This window comes from Anser brachyrhynchus (assembly GCF_964034855.1).
Source record: "Anser brachyrhynchus genome assembly, chromosome: 3".
In the NCBI taxonomy this organism is placed as follows: domain Eukaryota; kingdom Metazoa; phylum Chordata; class Aves; order Anseriformes; family Anatidae; genus Anser; species Anser brachyrhynchus.
In genome coordinates, this window is record NC_137696.1 from 7,791,691 (window position 1) to 7,809,774 (window position 18,084).

At 43.9% G+C, this 18,084-nt stretch overlaps 1 protein-coding gene across 8 annotated transcripts in view; it reads left to right on the forward strand.

The window, feature by feature from the left end:
- The window catches only part of LOC308193335 (uncharacterized protein), a 212,099-nt gene that overhangs the window by 172,339 nt on the left and 21,676 nt on the right, over nt 1-18,084 (forward strand). The window contains exon 1 of one of the 8 annotated variants that reach the window (XR_013949544.1): nt 10,392-17,430. The exons of the other annotated variants lie outside the window; for them this stretch is intronic. The gene's annotated coding sequence lies outside the window, so the exon portion shown is untranslated. Of the gene's footprint in view, nt 1-10,391; nt 17,431-18,084 lie in introns of those variants that run through there. 8 annotated transcript variants of the gene reach the window in all.

The window sequence follows — 18,084 nt, forward strand, 5'->3', positions numbered from 1 at the left end:
GCATATGTGATAGATAGTTTTTGTCATTTTATTAAATGGTGACATCTCAGTATGCATGTGACTAAAACTGTTTTCTCCTTAGCAAAGTATTTTTAATCATCTCTTCATTGCCTTTATTAACTCAGTTTTTCTGAGTCCTATTTACTTTATTCTGCAGTATCGGCAGCCATTCTAGTGGGTGCAAATATTTGTGCCTGCTCCTTTTACAAGCAGTGTATCCGCGATTGAGAAGATTGTGCCCCTTCCTGTATTCATGTGAGCACATACGGTAGCTCTGCATACATCTGCTGGCCACCTGCAGAACGTCCCCTTTACTTCTCCTGGCACACAGCAAAATTTGATGGTTACAGGTACCAGCGGTCACAGGCAGGCCTCAAGTTTCAGTGAGCATGGCCTTCCCTCTCCACATGTCAGCTGTCCTTATTTTTTCAGAAGGACAGCCACGTTTGGTTTGGTGGTGTGGCTGCTCTTCACCTGCTTAGGACATGAGCAAGAGCCACTGAACTCAAGTGAAACGCTCGCATTGGCGTCATGGTCCTTTGTTCATCCTGAAAGCGGTCTGCATCCAGACTGCTTTTTTCCACCTTAAATGGCAAACCCAGTTTTTTGTTGTTGTTATTGTTGTGTTGTTGTTTTGTTTTGTTTTGTTTCTCTCCCTGCAGGCTTCTAGTATTTGTGAGCTTGTACTCCCTAAATTTCTCTGTGACTTTCAGATAAGTCAGAAAACACATTCACCTGAAGCTTTGCAGGAAAAAAGGAGTTATAAATCAGCCCCATTTCCTTGACATCGGGGCAGGTTCACTGGGAATGCTCGCAGAGTTAGCACTACATGACCTGAGAAGTTGCATGTGGCTTTGGGTGTCATAACAAAAGTTCCTTTTGGCTCCATTCTCCTGCTCCATAATATCTTTTTACTTGTTTTAAGTACTTCGGGACTTGAGTTCTGAGGTTATTAATCTTCATCTGTGCTCTTTTTAAACTTTACTACTAGCACTTTTTTGCCTCAGATATGCTTTTATTCATTCTTTTCAGCAGCAATAACCTCTCATATTGGCCAAATTAGGAAATAATTGCAAATAATAGAGAATCCTTTTCCAGCGCTACAATAAAGGATTATATATGTACTGTGTGAGAGGGATGGCACAGAGTGTAAATACCAAAATATGGGCAAATAGGCAGAGAAGTGAAGTATGCTGTTTGGCGCTCAGTCTTTGTTTCTTCTTTGTGTTCAGAGCTGTTTCTCACCCTGCTGCAGAGGTGTGTCACACACGGTGGTTTGCAGAGGAAGGGAAGAGTAAGAGCCAATGTTGCACGTTAGTTCATGCCATTGCCTGCAGGACTGCAGGTCTTCAGAAAAAAACTGTGTGGCATCTTTTAGTCTTCTATGATAAAAAGAGAGATGCATGAATCGAGTTAAAAGTCGTTTGCCTTTTTTAAACAGAAACATCTGATCCATCTTGCTTTTGTTTATGTGGCCATGGTAGCCCTGGCTTGTTTCTGTTCAGTCAGTGGGGAGAAATTTTGCAAATTCCAGGAATTCCATCCCACTTTCAGTGTGCATTATTTCAGTTTTGGATTTTTATCCGTTGCTCTGAAACTCCCATTTGTCAAGGAGCTGAAACCAAGAGTATCTATCTGACTTGGATTACAAGTCACACATTACCAGCGGCCGATAATCCGATGCAGACGTTTGCAAGCAAATAAAACTGTCTAATTTGGCTTCATGTTAGTAATTACTTTCCAGTAATGAATATATCTGTATTACTTGGTGTAGTTGTTGGTGCACTAAAAAAAAAACAAAAACCTACTCTCATACATAGGCATTTTGGGGATCAAAGCTCCTATGAACGTTATTCACAACATATAATTCTATCAGCTCTTGGGAAGAAAATATGGAGAACATTCATGTAATGCTGCCATCTCAGCTGGGGTGCAAGGAAATATGTTGACTGTAGCAGAGAGCAAAGCTCTCTTGGCGCTCTCATCACGTTAACACTTACCTTCCTTCCTTCCAGTCAACATTCTCTGAGCTGCTGCTTTCCATTGTTTTTTATTGTTCATGTGAATCAGAAAATAATATTTTTCCTCTCTAATTTAGGAGAAATTGTCATTGCCCACCTCCTGCTGAGGGAAAAAGTGCTAGAGCCTGTCTCCTGTGAGCTCCTTCTCACTTCAAATGCAGGCTGCAATGGCTCCTTTGGAAATGTAACAGGCTATTATAGAAATATGTATTTACACAGTATTTTAAGATGCACATTATCCACCTGATAGACCATAACAGCTCACCATTACAGCCTATTGAATAAAACCTCTTTGCACCATTTTTTTTCAAAGCAGATACTTTTTACATGATAAATCATGAATCTATTGCGTAGAAGTGCAAGTTCGTCATGTAGGACCATAGGTGGACACTATTTATCTTTATCCTGCTGTGATGGGAACTTCTAGCCCTGACCCTGCTCTGTAGAACCAATTATTCTGACCAGAGAGATGCAAATAAAAAATGAGAAAAAGGCTTTGTGAACATGAAAGGAAAAGTTGCAAAGTTTGTTTAATGGAGCACTTTTCGATCACAGAAGAGATCACGTGGCTGGATGCAGATGAACGAGTAATGTGGCTCAGGTGGAAATCCCCAGCCATACCACTTGTGCGCTGCTCTGCCACGTCCTGTCTGCGAACTGTAAAGCTTCTGGCAGTCTGAGCAAAGTGCTCTCTGGTACTGCCTTCCAGGACTCGTGTTGACCTCCCTCATCCCAAGGACCCAGGAGCATCGCTCCTGTTTAAGGAGTGCTCCTAAACTGGCTTTGCCTCCCACTCCTAGGGCCTTTCCTCCCCACCCCCCGCAGAGTCATTTTCCTTCTTTAGCTAGTGTCAGTATTAAAAGGGACCCCTCAATTCTGAAAATGTTTGCCTTTTCTGCCCAAACTTCCCCTGCCTGTTCAGCTCACTCCAGCTAATCCATACTTCAACAGTTTCTCTCATCTGGAAATTCACATTAGAAACTGCACTGCCCTAGGTGCCATCTCTCTCTTTGTCCGAGGATGCTCATTTTGAATAGATAATAATCAAAATTTAACAAGCCTCCCTTATTACCCTGGAGCTAGGCATAAGGACTCTTTCTGTCATCTCCTGTGAGTTCTAACTTAACAAGAACAAAAGACAACAGAGAAGGCCACAAGACCCCAACTTCAAAATGAAGCTTGCAGCCGAAGACTCGATGTCCCTGGTATCAAACAGACTGAGTAAGCTGCAAATAGACAAGATTCCCAACTTGTTACAAGATGAAATAGAGCCTAGCCCCTGTTGTGAAACAATTTTACATTGCAGATGTTCATGAATGCATGGAAAATGTGGTGACTTCAAATCTCTTTTCGTTCCCTATCTTCAGGATGTCAAAACTGATTTTTTTGAAGAAACTCTATAGTAGTTGGAGTTGACTCCTGAGAAGAGACTTGCATGTCTGGAACAAAAAAAGACTTCCAGCCAACTAAACAGAGTTGTCTTCTTCACTCCCACCATTCAAATTAAGCATACACAACAGAAATACCAAACAGGCATGGATTTTACATATCATGCCAATTCTGATCCGAAACAGTTTATTAATATAAATCACCTCCAAAAAAGGGCAAGATTTGAAAGGGAAACAAATAGCTGCCAAAAAGACTTACACACAGAGCCAGTGTCTAACACTAAACCTAGTGGAAATTATGTATTTCCACTCTTCATGAAGCAAAGCAGTGGGGAGTCAGTGCTTTGAACCATGCATGGGACACTTGCTGTGCATCCTCACTGGAAAGCATATGGTTTGAGAGGAAACAGAAACACCATCCAAAAAATCGCTGGTCTATAACCAACAGATCTGTAAATAGTCTAAACCCGTCCGTCACTCTGGGGACCGCAGGGCCCCGACTACTCTTTGCCATGCCTGTCCCCGACCTGGGGTGTCAGCTCCCACCCCCCGTGCACCTCTCCAACCTGAAGGAAATGGTTTGCAGGGGCAAAGTCTCCCCACGGCTGCAGGGACGGCTGCCAGACTTGCTGTCATGCGGCAGACTGCCATCACTAGGGTTCTTGCGGCATAAGCACCTACCCTTCCTGTTCCCGTCTGTCCCTGGGGGCTTCTAGCAGGGCTTTTAGGGTGTCCAGCCCGCGGATTGGAGCTCACCTTACATCTGTGGTTTCGTCTTGAGCGTCTCCTCTTAACTCTTCGCTCTTAACTCATTTGAGAGGCAAGACCAAGGAGTCAGAAGCTGTGGATTTCCATATTTCCTAGGTGTGTTTGGGAAAACCTCCCGCACTTTTAAAATAGTGTATTCGGTTTAATTTTCATTATTTTTAGATGTTAAATTTTAGATCAGTACAGTATGTCTTAAACTACTGTATTAGAATGCTGCTTGACTCGCTTCCAAATTGAAGACCTTTTAAAAAAATTGAAGCAGTCCAATAATTTTAAATCACTCTGCACTGTGCATTGCAATTTAAAATTATTGGAGTGCTTCAAATTTTTATAAGCCCTTGAATTTGGAAGTGATCAAGGTTCTGGGCATACTCAGTGTAGAGCAATTTAAAATTATAAGAGCTGTCAAATTTTTATATAAGCACTTCAGTTAGAAAAGGGATTTGGGTTCTGGGCATGTGCAAAGGGGAGCAATTTAAATTATTAAAGTGCTTCAATTTTTTTTCTAAGCACCTGATTTTGGAAGGGTTTGGGTTTGTGCAGCCTAAAATGACAACTTCCTTTGAGAGTTTCTTCTTAAAAAGAATTTCAATCTTGCAAACTAAAGTATTCTTTAAAACGTGAATTCACTGATACTTTAAAAACTGATTTGCACAGAGCTTGGTGCCCAGGACATCTAATTTTTTTTTTCCCCACTCATTTTGTCATTTCATTCTTTAAGGGACAAATTGATGTTATAGAAATAGCTGCCTCTTTTGGATTTTAAATTTTTTCCAACTGTTGCACTCATGGTGCAAAAAGAGTCGAAAAAGGAAAAAAACAGTGAGAAGAAACAAATGTTTTTTCCATGGACTATCTTGCCTGGCCAACAGAACTTATAGGGGACACAAAATTGAAACAATTTGTTATTAAATCTCATTATAATGTCTCTCAACACTCGAAATGAAAGCCATGTGATAGCTGATTGAATCAGAAGGAAGGAAGTTGGAAAGCAGCTTCATTTGCACACTTGTGCTCCCTACCAAAGCGATTCCTGCCGGGAGCCGTGCCGGGTTTGCCATCTTCACCCCGAATCCTGCACACAGCGTTTGGTCTGTGGGCAGGGTCTGGCTGAGGGTCACTCTTGCTGAGCTGCCAGGGGAGATGGACAGGGGAGGTGAGCATGTGCTGGCTGCTCGGCTCACAGCTCTCTCTTCTTTCTACCTTAAAAACAGGGATTCACCATATAGGGTGGCTATCAGGGCACTTTGTTGGTGTGTAGAGGACACCCTGTACCTTCAGCCCAGTGTCTCAGGAGTACATGTAGGGTGGAATAGGGCACTTCATCAAACACCAGTTTGGTATTTTCTTCCCCTTGAATGCTTCTTTCACTTCTTACCATGGTGGTGATAGGTGTCTATTTGTAGTTCTTTCTTTCCTTGGAAAATGAAATTATTGAATAAAAAACAGTGATCGAATTAAATTGGGGCAAAGATACGGCAGAGGTGAAATTCAAAAGACGATATGTAATAATTGGTTTTAAAGCAGGAGCCAGATTAATCATATAGTCAGGAACAACGGGAAAACTTTCTGAAAGCCCACTGTGTTTTTCAATTTTATTTTTTTGTTTTGAGAAAGGTGAATTCACAAAAATATGTATCTTTTTTCCTGCCATTAATTAACTACATCATCCTCTTGGGATGTGCAAACCAGTGGCATGGGACACCAAACCTACCTTCACTTGGTATAAATTCTTTGGGAGCGTGCTTTCATTGACTCCTTCTGGAAGTGCGCGGCTGCCACGTAGTCAGGACAAGCTCAGCTCTGCACAGTCCTTGGAGTGCAGAAGGGACCAGAGCGGCAGAGACATCGCGTGTGGCCGTGGCAGCGGCGACAAAGGGTTTTCTGGGGAGAGGTTGGTGGGTGTCAGCTCTGTGGCTCTCCCTGCTCTTTCTGTCCAGCTGTGGGTGCATGTGTTGGTTTGGTTAAAAGGGTGCCCGGGCAGAAGAGCTGTGTGGGCAGCTCCAGCCTGTTCAATAGGTGGCTGCCGGTGGGTCCACGCGGGCTGTGCCTGTGTCGGAGTACCCGGGTGCCAGGGTGTGCAAAGGCGGAGAGATATAAAGCTGGGTGTTAAGCACACAGAAAGACACTGGATCCGTATATCTGAATCCTGATTCTGACAAAATAGAGAGCGAATCGGCTCCCAGCCGCTGCTGCTGCCGACACACATAGGAGCGCTGAGGCTGCCTTTCTTAAAGTTCCCGTCTCACCGATTCACTTCAGACGCTGTGAGCTCGAACCCTGCTTTTGGGCTGTATTCATGCTAATGTTGACAGTTTTTTCCTCCTTTGTTACGTTGTACAAACCAAATAGAAAGTGAGGTGAGCTTGTCTGAGCAGATGAAAGATGGCAAGAAATTGGCGCTTGGGGACCAGTGTCTTGGTGACATCGACTCTGCAGTCCTTTTTTTCTCTCTCTCTGGCTTCCCCTCTCCCTCTCATTCTCTCTGAAATGGTCTGTGCCTCCAGTAATTTACATAATACTCTTCTGACACCTTTACTTTAGTCATCAATCACGGTACCTTCTCTCAGTCTATCTTTTGTCTGAGCATGTCTCTTCTTTATCAGGCCATGCACAAAAGATTAATTTCACAGTTTTTCTCCCTTCTTTCTTTCCTTGCAAGATACAAAGCTCACGAAATGACAGAAGCAAGATAATGAAAACAACAATGCAAGCAATTTTTTTTTTTGTTCTTGCTGGTTGGATCTCAAGATACTTTTTTTAACCTCATTGTGTGCCATCTGTCTTAGAAAAGGTCTGCTCTGTATTTTTTAATACAATTCGGATACTGTTCTGAAGACTACCTGGGAAAAAAAAATACATATTTTAATCAGGACATAGGTGTTGATTAAAAAAAAAAAAAGGGATTTGCTGAACAATTAAAGCGAGGGGTCCATTTCTAATGGTGGCATGGGCTACTGCACAGTGCCCATGCCCCAATTAATATTAATGATCTCTTGTGCATAGCAAATTTATGGCATTTGATTGACTCACACAACTACACTTCAAGCTGTCATGTAAAGTGAAATATATGGGCACCATGGCCTAATTTGCATATGCATATGTTCTTAATATTAATTAGTCTAATGGATCTAAGGACCTGGAGATAATTTGAGTACTGGGAGAAGAGGAACAAACAAACAAAACAAAACTCACAGAAAACTGCTCTGGTAGGGGTTGGCCCTACAGTCAAATAACTCTCCCAAAATGCAAAATAATTGGCATGAATTTCTCCTTCTTCCCCATGTCTCCCACAGGACTGGATGAATTAAAATCTTATCCCTTATAATGCTTTGTTTTGGCTCTGACCCTGACATTTTAAAATTTGAAATATTTAACGTGGCAAATAGATTATAGAACTATATGCAGCTGAGTTGGAGTGCAGGCTTGTGGGCGTAGGTCAGGGCTATGAGATGCAGCCCCAGGAGGGGACTCTTCCTCCACCCACCTGTGTAATTCCCATTAGTGTGAGTGGTAACTGTGCAGGTTTATTGCGTTTATTATTATCTCCCCCCAGCTTAGCTCTGCACTTGCATCACCTGGGAGCAATGGGGCAGATTTCCAGAGTAAACAGCCATTTTTGATTAATAGGCATTGTTTTTCCAAAGTTGGTGAGAACTCACTTTTTTCAGTGCTCTGAGGAACAAGAGGTGCCAGAGTGTGGAAGCAAGGAGGCGTCAGGGTAGGCCTTCCTTTTTGATTCTTGTCATGCATGGGAGGGCTGAGGTCCTAATCCTGGATGCATTCCTATCTCTACGTCTCATCTGTGTGCTAACCAACTTTACATTTTCCCAGTGCCAGAACCAGAGAGCTGAACACAAGTGAGTGGACCAGGCAGGCTTACCCTTGGTGTACAGGATCACTAACTTCATGTGCCCGCATTCATTATTAGTGCTGGTCATTTCATAGTCACAGCAAGGAGCCTGTAACAAATCACCACCACTCTGCCTAGTTCTCTCTTGCACATTAAGCAAGAGGAGTTAGGGGAGTTCCTCCTTCCTGGGTGTTGAAGCCGTTCTACAAACCTGCACCTTTTTTCCAGCAGGAAAAGCGGGTGGGCTCAGCCCAGTGCCAGCGGCCAGAGACTGACAGAGGCTCTCTGCCCAAAGACAGTGTGCTTCAGAGCTGGGAAACAGGTTAACGCCATTCTTGATGTCAGGGCTGTGCTGGGGCCTCAGCCCTGGAGCTGGTGCCGGGCTTGCCTGGCTTGTTTCATGTAGGAAAGCAAATGCCCCACGCAGCCTCAGCCCATTTCCAGCGTGCAAAAACGTAATGAATCTGTAAGTTGCTGATTGCCTTTATGAGGTGCTAAGCACCGATGGCTGCCTGATACCAGCCAGGAGAGTGTCGGCTCTTGGCTGGATCAGGGCTGCAGTGAGTTGTTCTATAGAAAGAAATGGCCTTCCTGTATGAAGGCATCACTTATATATGGAATATATATAACAAAACCTGGAAAGCCTCTAGTCACTCATTTTAGCTGCTAAAATGCCTTTAGGCCAACATTCCTGCTGTGAAAGGGGTTATGGACATGTCATATGGGGGTCATCAGTGAAAAATATACCCAACTTTTGTTATTCTTAAGTCTAAATCAAAAACCTCTTTTCACAATCCACTAAGGGACGATTTACTAGAGAGTAGAATGTGGTATCAATTATTTCTGTGGGCATCCTTTTTGTTATAAGAAGCAAAGAGGATTGCTTGAGAGTCAATAGCATGACTCCATCTCAGATTACTAAATAATGAAATGCTAAACTTGGCCTAGAGTAAGGACTATTGCTGTCTCAAAGGGACCAGAGGCTTCAATTAAATCAGAGGACAGTGTTCAATGAATGAGAAAAGGATGCTTAAGGTACGATGACATATTACCGGATTTTACATTTAATTGCAGTGCTTTGTTCTTTTAATAAAAGCACAAGAGCACTGGATCTCCATTATGGTCATCTGGTGGCATTGTTCGCTGTGGACAGTTTATTGTAATTTATTGGCTATGTTTAATCCCTCTATTTTTCATATAAATGAATTCTGTCTTCTTTTTTTTTATGAATTTTCTCTGCTTTTTAAAAAAAGCACCTAATAGTTATTTACACACAAAAGAGCTTTTCCCCTGAAATACTCAACAGTGTAAGAAAAAACGCACCCAGCTTAGTATGAAACTGTAACAAAAGCGAGGGCTTCTGCCCAGAAGCGTGTAATTCTGCATCACCCACGCGGGTATGGCCACTTGCAGAGCACGGGGTGGCCCCTGGGGCTGCGTGGGGCGCGTCTGGCACGCGCTCTGCAGCCGGGGAGGCTGCAAAGGCTGTGAGCTCCCAAGAGCCTGGTACACAGCAGAAGATGGGGAACAGCGCTCCTGGCTTTCTTCCCCTGAGATGGCCTCGTTTGTTCCTCAAGGCCCTGTGCTGCTCGGCTTTCCCATGCTCAGGCCGCAGGCATGGGGGTTCCTTGTGTGGGGCGGCTTTCTGGGCTTCTGCTCTGGGAGAAACTGGCTGACCCCCCTGCGCCCAGAGGTGGGTTTCAGCCTTTCTGCTCTGGGCCCTGGGATAACGTACAACACATGGTGGTAGTTTAGCCGGAAAACCACAGGAGCATGTGTATGTAATTATACATGTGTGTGTGCGCACATGCATGCATGTCTAGATGTATTTATAGTTTTATGTATGCGTATATAGATAACATTTATTTAAAATGTGAATTCATAATTGTTTTTAAAAGGTTGTAAGGCAAATACCTCCTTTTAGATTTCTTGCTCCAACATGTCATTGCTGTGATTGTCTCCTTTGATCACGTCAATCGTATCCCTTTGTATATATATATGAAATAATATATATACGTATGATGAAATCATTGGTGACTTAACTAACGTAACCTGATTCATCACAGCACCACCGCAGTTATAGTCAGCTTAGGAAAACAGAAGTTGAGAGACACAATTATTCAGATTCTCATGTATATTTTTAGAGTTGTTTTTTTCTTTTTTTAGTTTCACTGAAAGGTCCTTGTGCGGGAGACAGACTCTTAAATGCTGCCTAAATACAGTGTGCATCAAGCAGAGGCTGGGGAGACAGTCTGTCTTCAGCCCTGGACAGCGCGTGTCTGGTTTTGGGCAAGATCCTCCCTGGGACAGGGTCGCTGGGAGCAGTTCAGATTCCTGTTTAAACAGGTTGGGTGTCTTGCTTTCATTTCTGCCTGGTTTCAGCTCGCCTCATGTCAGAGCCTGTGTCTGGGAAGGTGACGGGTCGGTGAGCACGCTGGAGTGAGCCAACCCTCAGAAGTGACGATACAAAATGAAGGGAGAGCAGCTCTGCCAAAACTGCTGCCTGGGGCTTCTGGTGGGGGGAGCTGTGAGCTGCACTGGCTGCTGGGGAGAAATTTCACGATGGTTTTATCTGGTGGGTTTCTTCAGTAGGTTTCTGAACAGAGTGTGCACTGCTTTTAATGGCCTGCAGTATCTAATTTTTATAACATCATTTAGCCATGTGACAGCGTCAGAGTAATGAATTCGGAAAGTGCGTGGTGAGGACTGTCTGTGTGAGTGGGTGCGCTCGTTGCTTAACTCCCTATTGATCGCCCTGGGCAGCGGATGAGCAAGCGAGTGCCTCCCCAAAGGGTGCTGCATGTCCCAGGGTCCTTAAGGTACTTGATTGTTCGGGTTTGGGACTGGGACCACACTTTGCAATCGCAGCTTTTCAGTGCTTTGCTCATATGGGGGCAGCTCTGCTGGAGAGGATGGTGTCTGGGAGCTCCCGGGATCCCCTCGGCGGGCAGCTGAGCTCGTGGGGTGCTGCCCTGCCCGTGCTGTGTGGGGCAGAGCTCCAGCTGTGAGCCGGGCAGTCGGCTCGCCAAACACCCTGTATTTGTCATAGCTGCTTCTTGCAGGGGCTAATGCAATGTGACTCTGTCCTATGCATATTTGTAAATTACCATATGATGAATATGGGGCCGTACCACGGCAAACCCTTCCTCTTGACAAAGTGCCGTGCCTATTCCCAGTTCTCCCCGGCCTCTGTTTTTGTTAATTTTACACTGAAGGATCAACAAGCCCAGGATGCACGCGTGCATCCATCTCTCTCCCTCTCAAAGGAAATTAGTGCTTTCCTGTCACTGCAGGTGATATGAGAAGGGGAGGAAGTACACAAACTGATTTATCTGGAGCTGTCAGCTGTTTTGAGGATGTTGACTACTGAGGGTGTCAGCTCCTCCTCAGTAGTTGGCTGACTCTGAAGAAGACCCCATTCCTCATTAAAAGAGCACTGAGCTGCACTTGAAAGTGACTTTCCCACTTGTTCTCCTCTCACAAACATCACAATAACAGATTCGCTGTTTAAAGTGGCATGATCTTCGTGCCAGGCCCAGGCAGCTTTGTGAAATACACCTCTGCAGCTCTTGGTAGCATCGGTACCATCCATGCAAAATTCATTTGCGGTATAAACTAGAGGCTATCATCGCAGATGACAGTTATAGCAAATCAGAGCGCTGTGTACAGTTTCATCCTTTATTCGCATTATGTATCATAATAAACGTCGTCCTAGCAACACAGTTTGTTGAGAGTCAAACACAGTATCCCACAACACCCCACCACGTGTGAGTGTGAGAAATGGCGCTGTAAGAGCTGGTACGACCCGAGAATGAATCGGTGCTTCCTACCCCCCTTTTGGAGGACTCTTTCCTCCTCCCAGCACCTCAGCGAGGCAGCCTGTGTGCACTGGGGTCCCGGCTGCACACCGACCCGCACGGCAGCGAGCCTGAGCAGCAGCACCACAGGGACGCCGGGTCGGAATGCATCATGACTCAAAATCAGAAGGCTTGAGGAAGATGGAGTGTTGCATGGGTAAATTGAGAAATATTGGGGAAGAATTATTAGCCAAGTGCAAGACTATATCTTCCTTCTTTTTAATAAGTGCTTAGAGAAAAAGCACTACGAAAGTATTGAAGGTAGAAAGGACGAAAAGTATTAATTTAAAAATATATGTCTTTGGTATAGAATTTCACTCAGAACTAAGAGAGATGTTTCCTGAGCAGAGTCAGGCATGATTCACATAACATTTTCCCTGCCCCTGGGGAATGTCGTCTCCTTCTGATGTCTCCATTTACAGTAAAGGTACGGCACAGGCTGCCACACCAAAGGGCTGAGTTCACTTTCAGACCCTAACACGTGCTCGCTCTGTGCGATACAGCAGCCTATTTACTCTAATCCTTGCCCTGACTGCAGCTAAACAATGTGCTTTTCCTTATCCCTGGTCGTGACAGCCCTTGCTCGTGTGCTCCATGTCTGGGAGAAGCTGTGCCTCCCGGGGTGCTGGTCAGCCCGTGGCAGGGCTGCCGGTTCCTCGGCAGTGAAGCCCTCAGCTGGGCCCAGCGGCACACCGTGCACATTATGTGTTTCCACTGTTAGAAGGACTGTGAGCAAGAGGAGAGAGAGGAGAGACTCCAGCTGCCAGATGAGGTGCCTCCTCTGGTAGGAGCGAGTGGAGATCACAGCTTGTGAATTCCCTTGCGTGGAGTGAAGCTTTTCCAGGATGAAGCACTTCTATCAGAAGACCTGGAATCTTTTTTTCTCCTATTATTTTGAATAAAAATGCCACTTGGCTTTCTCTCTGTGATGAGAATATGGTAATTAATAGGCTGCCAGAAATGAAGAAACACCTTGCAAAGTCAAGCTAAGGGTTGGAGTTGCACCCAATTTCTGAACGAGGCTGCAACCACTTTCACAGTGAACCTGACCTGGTCTGTAGTTTGGCAGTTTAAAGGTAACAGAGCCAGTATGACTTGAACGCTAAAGGATATAGAAGTCAATGCTTCCCGGACAAATTATTATTATTTTCCTCGGATTCATGGTGAAAATTGGCCATTAGCTGAACCCGTATGAAAAGAAAGAAGATTTCTACAGCCTCCCCAGTACACGTGTGGTTTCTAATGCAGCCTTCAGTAGCAGGAGTGACACCTCCAGACAACCACCATCACTAAAGAGAGTCAAATTCTTAGGGATGTAACTGTAAGTAGGGCTAGGTCATTGATGACAGAGTAGCCTCCCTTACTCAGTGCAGTTGGGAAGGAGGCAGAAAGTACTGAATTGCCCCACTGGACATTAACAGAAGTGCAACCACAATTATCTCAACAAGACAGACTTGTTAATACAAGCAACAAGTCCTAAACCACCCTTTTAGCTTCTAAATCACAAAGATTTCCCACCTTTGGGGATGCATAGCTCTCCTTGGGAGAGGAGACAACATAGGTACCTTATGGGTTCAGCCTTTACACAAAGCAAAGCATAGCATCAAGCAAAAGCCTGAGATGGTAAAATCTGGGCCTCAGTCCAGAGCAGAGCCTCTCCAACCTGTCAAGTGGTTTATGTCCTGTCTGGAGGTGCCAAAAAACAAGACCATCCAGGAGTCATCCTCAGAGTTCAAATCTGGTTCCACACACAGAATACACAGAAGTCTGGATTCAGAGGCTGGTTTAGGGCTCAGCTCTGCACAATTCATTGCCGTGGAGCAGTTCTGTAAGGCAAAATGATTTATCCCAGTTTTTAAAGTGCATGCAGGTTTTGGTACTACAGCTGAAAAGACAGTTGGGGTCCTGTGGGCGGGAACTTGGAGAAAAACTGAAAAAAAGCCGCCCTGGTTATTAATCAGAATTTTGTATACTTTTCAATTCGCTTCTCCAGGACTGATTCCACTGCACAATAATTAAAAAGAAACCCGTGCTGACGGTGGTGCCCCCCCGCCAGTGGAGCGGTGCCTGGCTGATCCCATTGTCTGCACCCTGAATGCTGAGCCTACAGTTAATAATTAGTTAGCAGCGCTTAAATGAAATCGCACAACCGATTCTCTGGTACACTGGCAGAGGCGGTGGCTGAGCCAGCCAGGACTTTGTCATCTTGGCAGGGAGAGGGAGCACTCGGTGCCATCCCACAGCCAACGTGCTGTGCCGGGGAGCTGGCGGAGCCCGGTGGAGGGGTGCCGGCAGGAGGGGAAGGGAAGGCTTTTGCCATCTTCTAGGAAAAAAAAAAAAGAAAAGAAAAGAAAATGGACTCGTTTTTGGAAGGCAGGTTTCGTGGAGATGTCTCTCAGGTTCATATTTATTGTTTATTGCCCGTAAAACTGTGTTTCTATGCTTCACAAAGCCATCATTTCGATGTAGTCTGCCTAGCCTGAAATGATAAATGAAAGCAATGAAGGGAGAGGAAGGGTGTTCGGGTGATTAAAACTCTGGATTTGACTTGAGAAAGTAGATTTCAGCTCCGTCTCTGCCACCAACTTTTGGGTGACTTTTGACTAATCGTTTAATCTCTTTGGACTTATGTGAGATGGGGAGAATGATGATTTTTCCCTTTTTTTTTCTTTTTTTTTTTCCTTTCCTTGTCTGGTTAGGCTGTCCAAATCTTCCCGTTGGGGACCCTTTTTACTGTGGTCACAGAGTGTGACCAAAATGGGATACCACTGTAATTTAAATATTCCCAGTATTTTAACAACATGTTTGTGGATATAAAGGGAAAATAGTAGAGTAATTAGAAAGGATGTGAATAATGAGAGTGCCCATAGCGGCACATACTGAACCTCAGACAAATCCGTTTCTGATTGGAGCGGGTTTATTTCCCTCACTGATGATTGAAATTAATATAGGCTGTTATTTTATGGAGGTACTCATAAACTGGAGGAAATCTGATGGCCTCTGGATGTAAAAGGTCAGAACAGATGATCTAATAGTCCTTGTTAACCTTAAAACTGTGAAGGAAAATGAAGGTCTTTTCTATTATTTTTTATCACAGTTAGATAGGAAATGGAATGATGGGTGGTAAAGCTAAACCCCAGACTCAGATGCTCCCCGTTTCTGTCCCCATCTCTTTGCTCATTCCTGTGCCTGTAGGTTTCCAGCTGTGGGCCACATCTCCTAGAGCATCTGTGAGCCACCTCTCTAAAGGGTGACTGAAAGGCAACCGAAAAAAGCCTTTTGTCAGGAGGCTTTAATTCCCTACTACAGGCAATCGTATCTCCACTGGAAGTGTTAGGGGTCCATAAATCAAAAAATGGTTGAAAACCTCTGCCCTCATCTTTGCCAGCAGTTAAAGACAGCTCACTCCCGGCACATTCATGTGCCCATCTTGATTTCTCAAGCCCGTTCCTACAGCTGAACAGGGCACTTCTTGTCACCGCTGTCAGAACAGCCTGTGGCCCTCTTCGAATTTTCTTGTTTTGTGCTTACCCTACAATTAAGTGTCCTTAAGTGACAAATATATAAAGACCTTAATATACAGCACCATTGCATACCAGATACACAAGTGCACCTTGGTATGAGCACTTTACAGACAAAGAAACCTAATCACTCATCAGCACTATTGTTTTTCCTGCATGTGTGGTCTGGATCAAGGGCTCACATGCCTTTGGCAGAGGTGTGATTACCTCGGGGGTTTGGAGGTACTGCTCTGGCCAGGAGCCCTCCTCGCCACTCCCCTTAGGGTCTGCCACCACAGCCAGCCAGCAAAGGAGGTCCCTGAGGAACCCGTGGCTCCCTGCGATATCGCATTGTGGGCATCCTCTCTTTGCAAGGGTGATGTCACGGTCCGGGTGTGATTGCATGGCCGGAGCGCTGTCAGGATATGTGGCATGGAGAGGAAAGGTGCCCAACCCAGACCAGGCAGCACGTTTGGTCCTTCCAAAGTCGAGGCAGCACCAGATCGTGGTGCTCAGCAGTTCTCCACAGACCTCTACTGTGAATTTGTCTAATCGCGTTTCAAATCCATTTATATTCCTGGCCTTTGCAACATGCTGTGCAGCAAGTTGCATAATTTAGTTATTCTTTGTAAAAGTGTTTCTTATGGGCTATTTTAAACCTGCTGCCTTGTAATTGGGTGCACCCTAGTTCTTATGCTGTGAGAAATAATGACTAATTCTTTTCTATTTGCTTTCCCTATACTGTTCATAATTTTATAGACTTTATTGTGTGTTCTCTGATTTTTCCTGTATCATTTTGTAGCTTGAAGGGCTACATTTTTTACAGAAGTCAGCACAATGGGAGATAAGTAGAGGATTTGGTGTGTTATTGCAGACATCCTGAAATATAGAAGAAAAATTGATCATCAGCTGAACCAAAAATGAAATTCTGGACTTTTTCTGATTAAAAAGAAAAAAAAAAAAAGAAAAAAAAAAAAGAAAAAAAACCATAAAAGGCCAGTTTAACATTCAACATTGGTTTCAGAGTTTTATTTCAACATTGACCTCTTTGGTTTTTATGCAAGTCAGCAATTAAAGGATACCACAGTAGAAAAGAGAATTCATATGAAAGGCTTGAGACATTTGCTTTGAAAGTTTCAAAATGTTTGCATACTTCTTTGAAATTTCCCTTCTCAACTTGTCCATTCAGTCAAATCAAAATTTAAGCTATCAGCAAGTCTGAACATTTTTCACCCAAGAGGCTTGTTTTAACCCAGGTGTAAAGAGAAATTCTCATGAAAAATTCGATCTAAAACCACATAAAAACCCTCTCCTAATATGAATCCGTCAAAGATCTAATGCCAGACAGATTTCCCACGGATTTTATTTTATGTGTGCTAAACACTCCAGAAAACAAAGCCTATCCAGAAATGCGAATCTGAGGGCTGTTTAATACTGTAGATTTTCCCCTTGTATAACAACTATGTAAACAGGCATGCTAACTGACATCGGATGCGACACTGTGAATTTGTGAGTAGTGTTCAATAGCCATCATAATTTCTCATTTTGCTGCTTTTGGTTGCTTAGGCTAGTAGTCATATGTAGGAGGATAGAATAGAGAATGCAGGGTGGACTAACTCCAACCTACCTGAAGTTTATTGTTTTTCCCTGCTGGTGAATTTTGTCTGGATTTTCTCACCTTTTTGAGCTCAGGTCTTTGTTCCTTTACTCACATTTTATAACAGGAACAAACTAATTAATCTCTTTGCCAAAGAAAGGCAGGCATGTGCTTGTTCCCACCTGAGATTTGCTGGGGGTGAATTCCTCGCTGTGGTGCTGTTGAGGCCCTGGAAGAGTACAGGAGTGGGTCTGCCTGCTCCTGATGTCTGCTGGAGCTGGGTTGTCTGTCTGTCTTGAGGTCCTTTTGGGGACCCAAGAGGGTAACACTCACTGGCTGGTCATTTGTGCCGTGTGTGGCAATCGGAGCCCCGGGTGCCAGGAAGATTTCTCCTCCGCAGCACAATACTGTCATGGATAGCTTTATGGTTGACCGTGACTGCACAGGTTAGTTCTAGGTGATCTAAACAAGCTTTTGTTTCCTTCCCATCACTGTAGTGTTGGATTCAATTTTAGTCTTTGTTATAAGTCTGCCTAAAACCTGATTTTTGAGAAATTTATTTTAAAATTCACTCAAAACAAATACATAGGCTTTGCTGAAATATGCAGTATCCAGTAGGAAATACCTTATATAGTATGCTTGACTTATTTAGAGTAAATCTAGTTAGATAAAGATGCATTTTAATATACAAATTATATTTGTTTTTAAGCTACAGTATTCTATCCGGACTCCGCCTGCTTCCATTTTTTTAACCATTAATCTTGCTTTTGCCCCTAATCCTTTCTTTGCTACAATGAGCTTTCACTGAGTGCGTGTGGGGAGGGAAAGCCCTATTAGATTATAACATTTTATGAGTTGTCAACGATATAATGACATTAGCCACCTGACTTAGAAGTAAAAACCTTTGCGGTGTCACATAACAGGTTAGAATGGGCTGGTAAGCCCTTGTGAAATAAACAAGGTAGAAAAAAATCCTCCAAAATGTATATTTAAATGGATGGATATAACCCCTCCCTGCTTATTAGAGCACCGAGGGCACTTTAAATATTTTATACATATATATCTTTATGTATATATAGAATACGTACAGATAGGTGCAC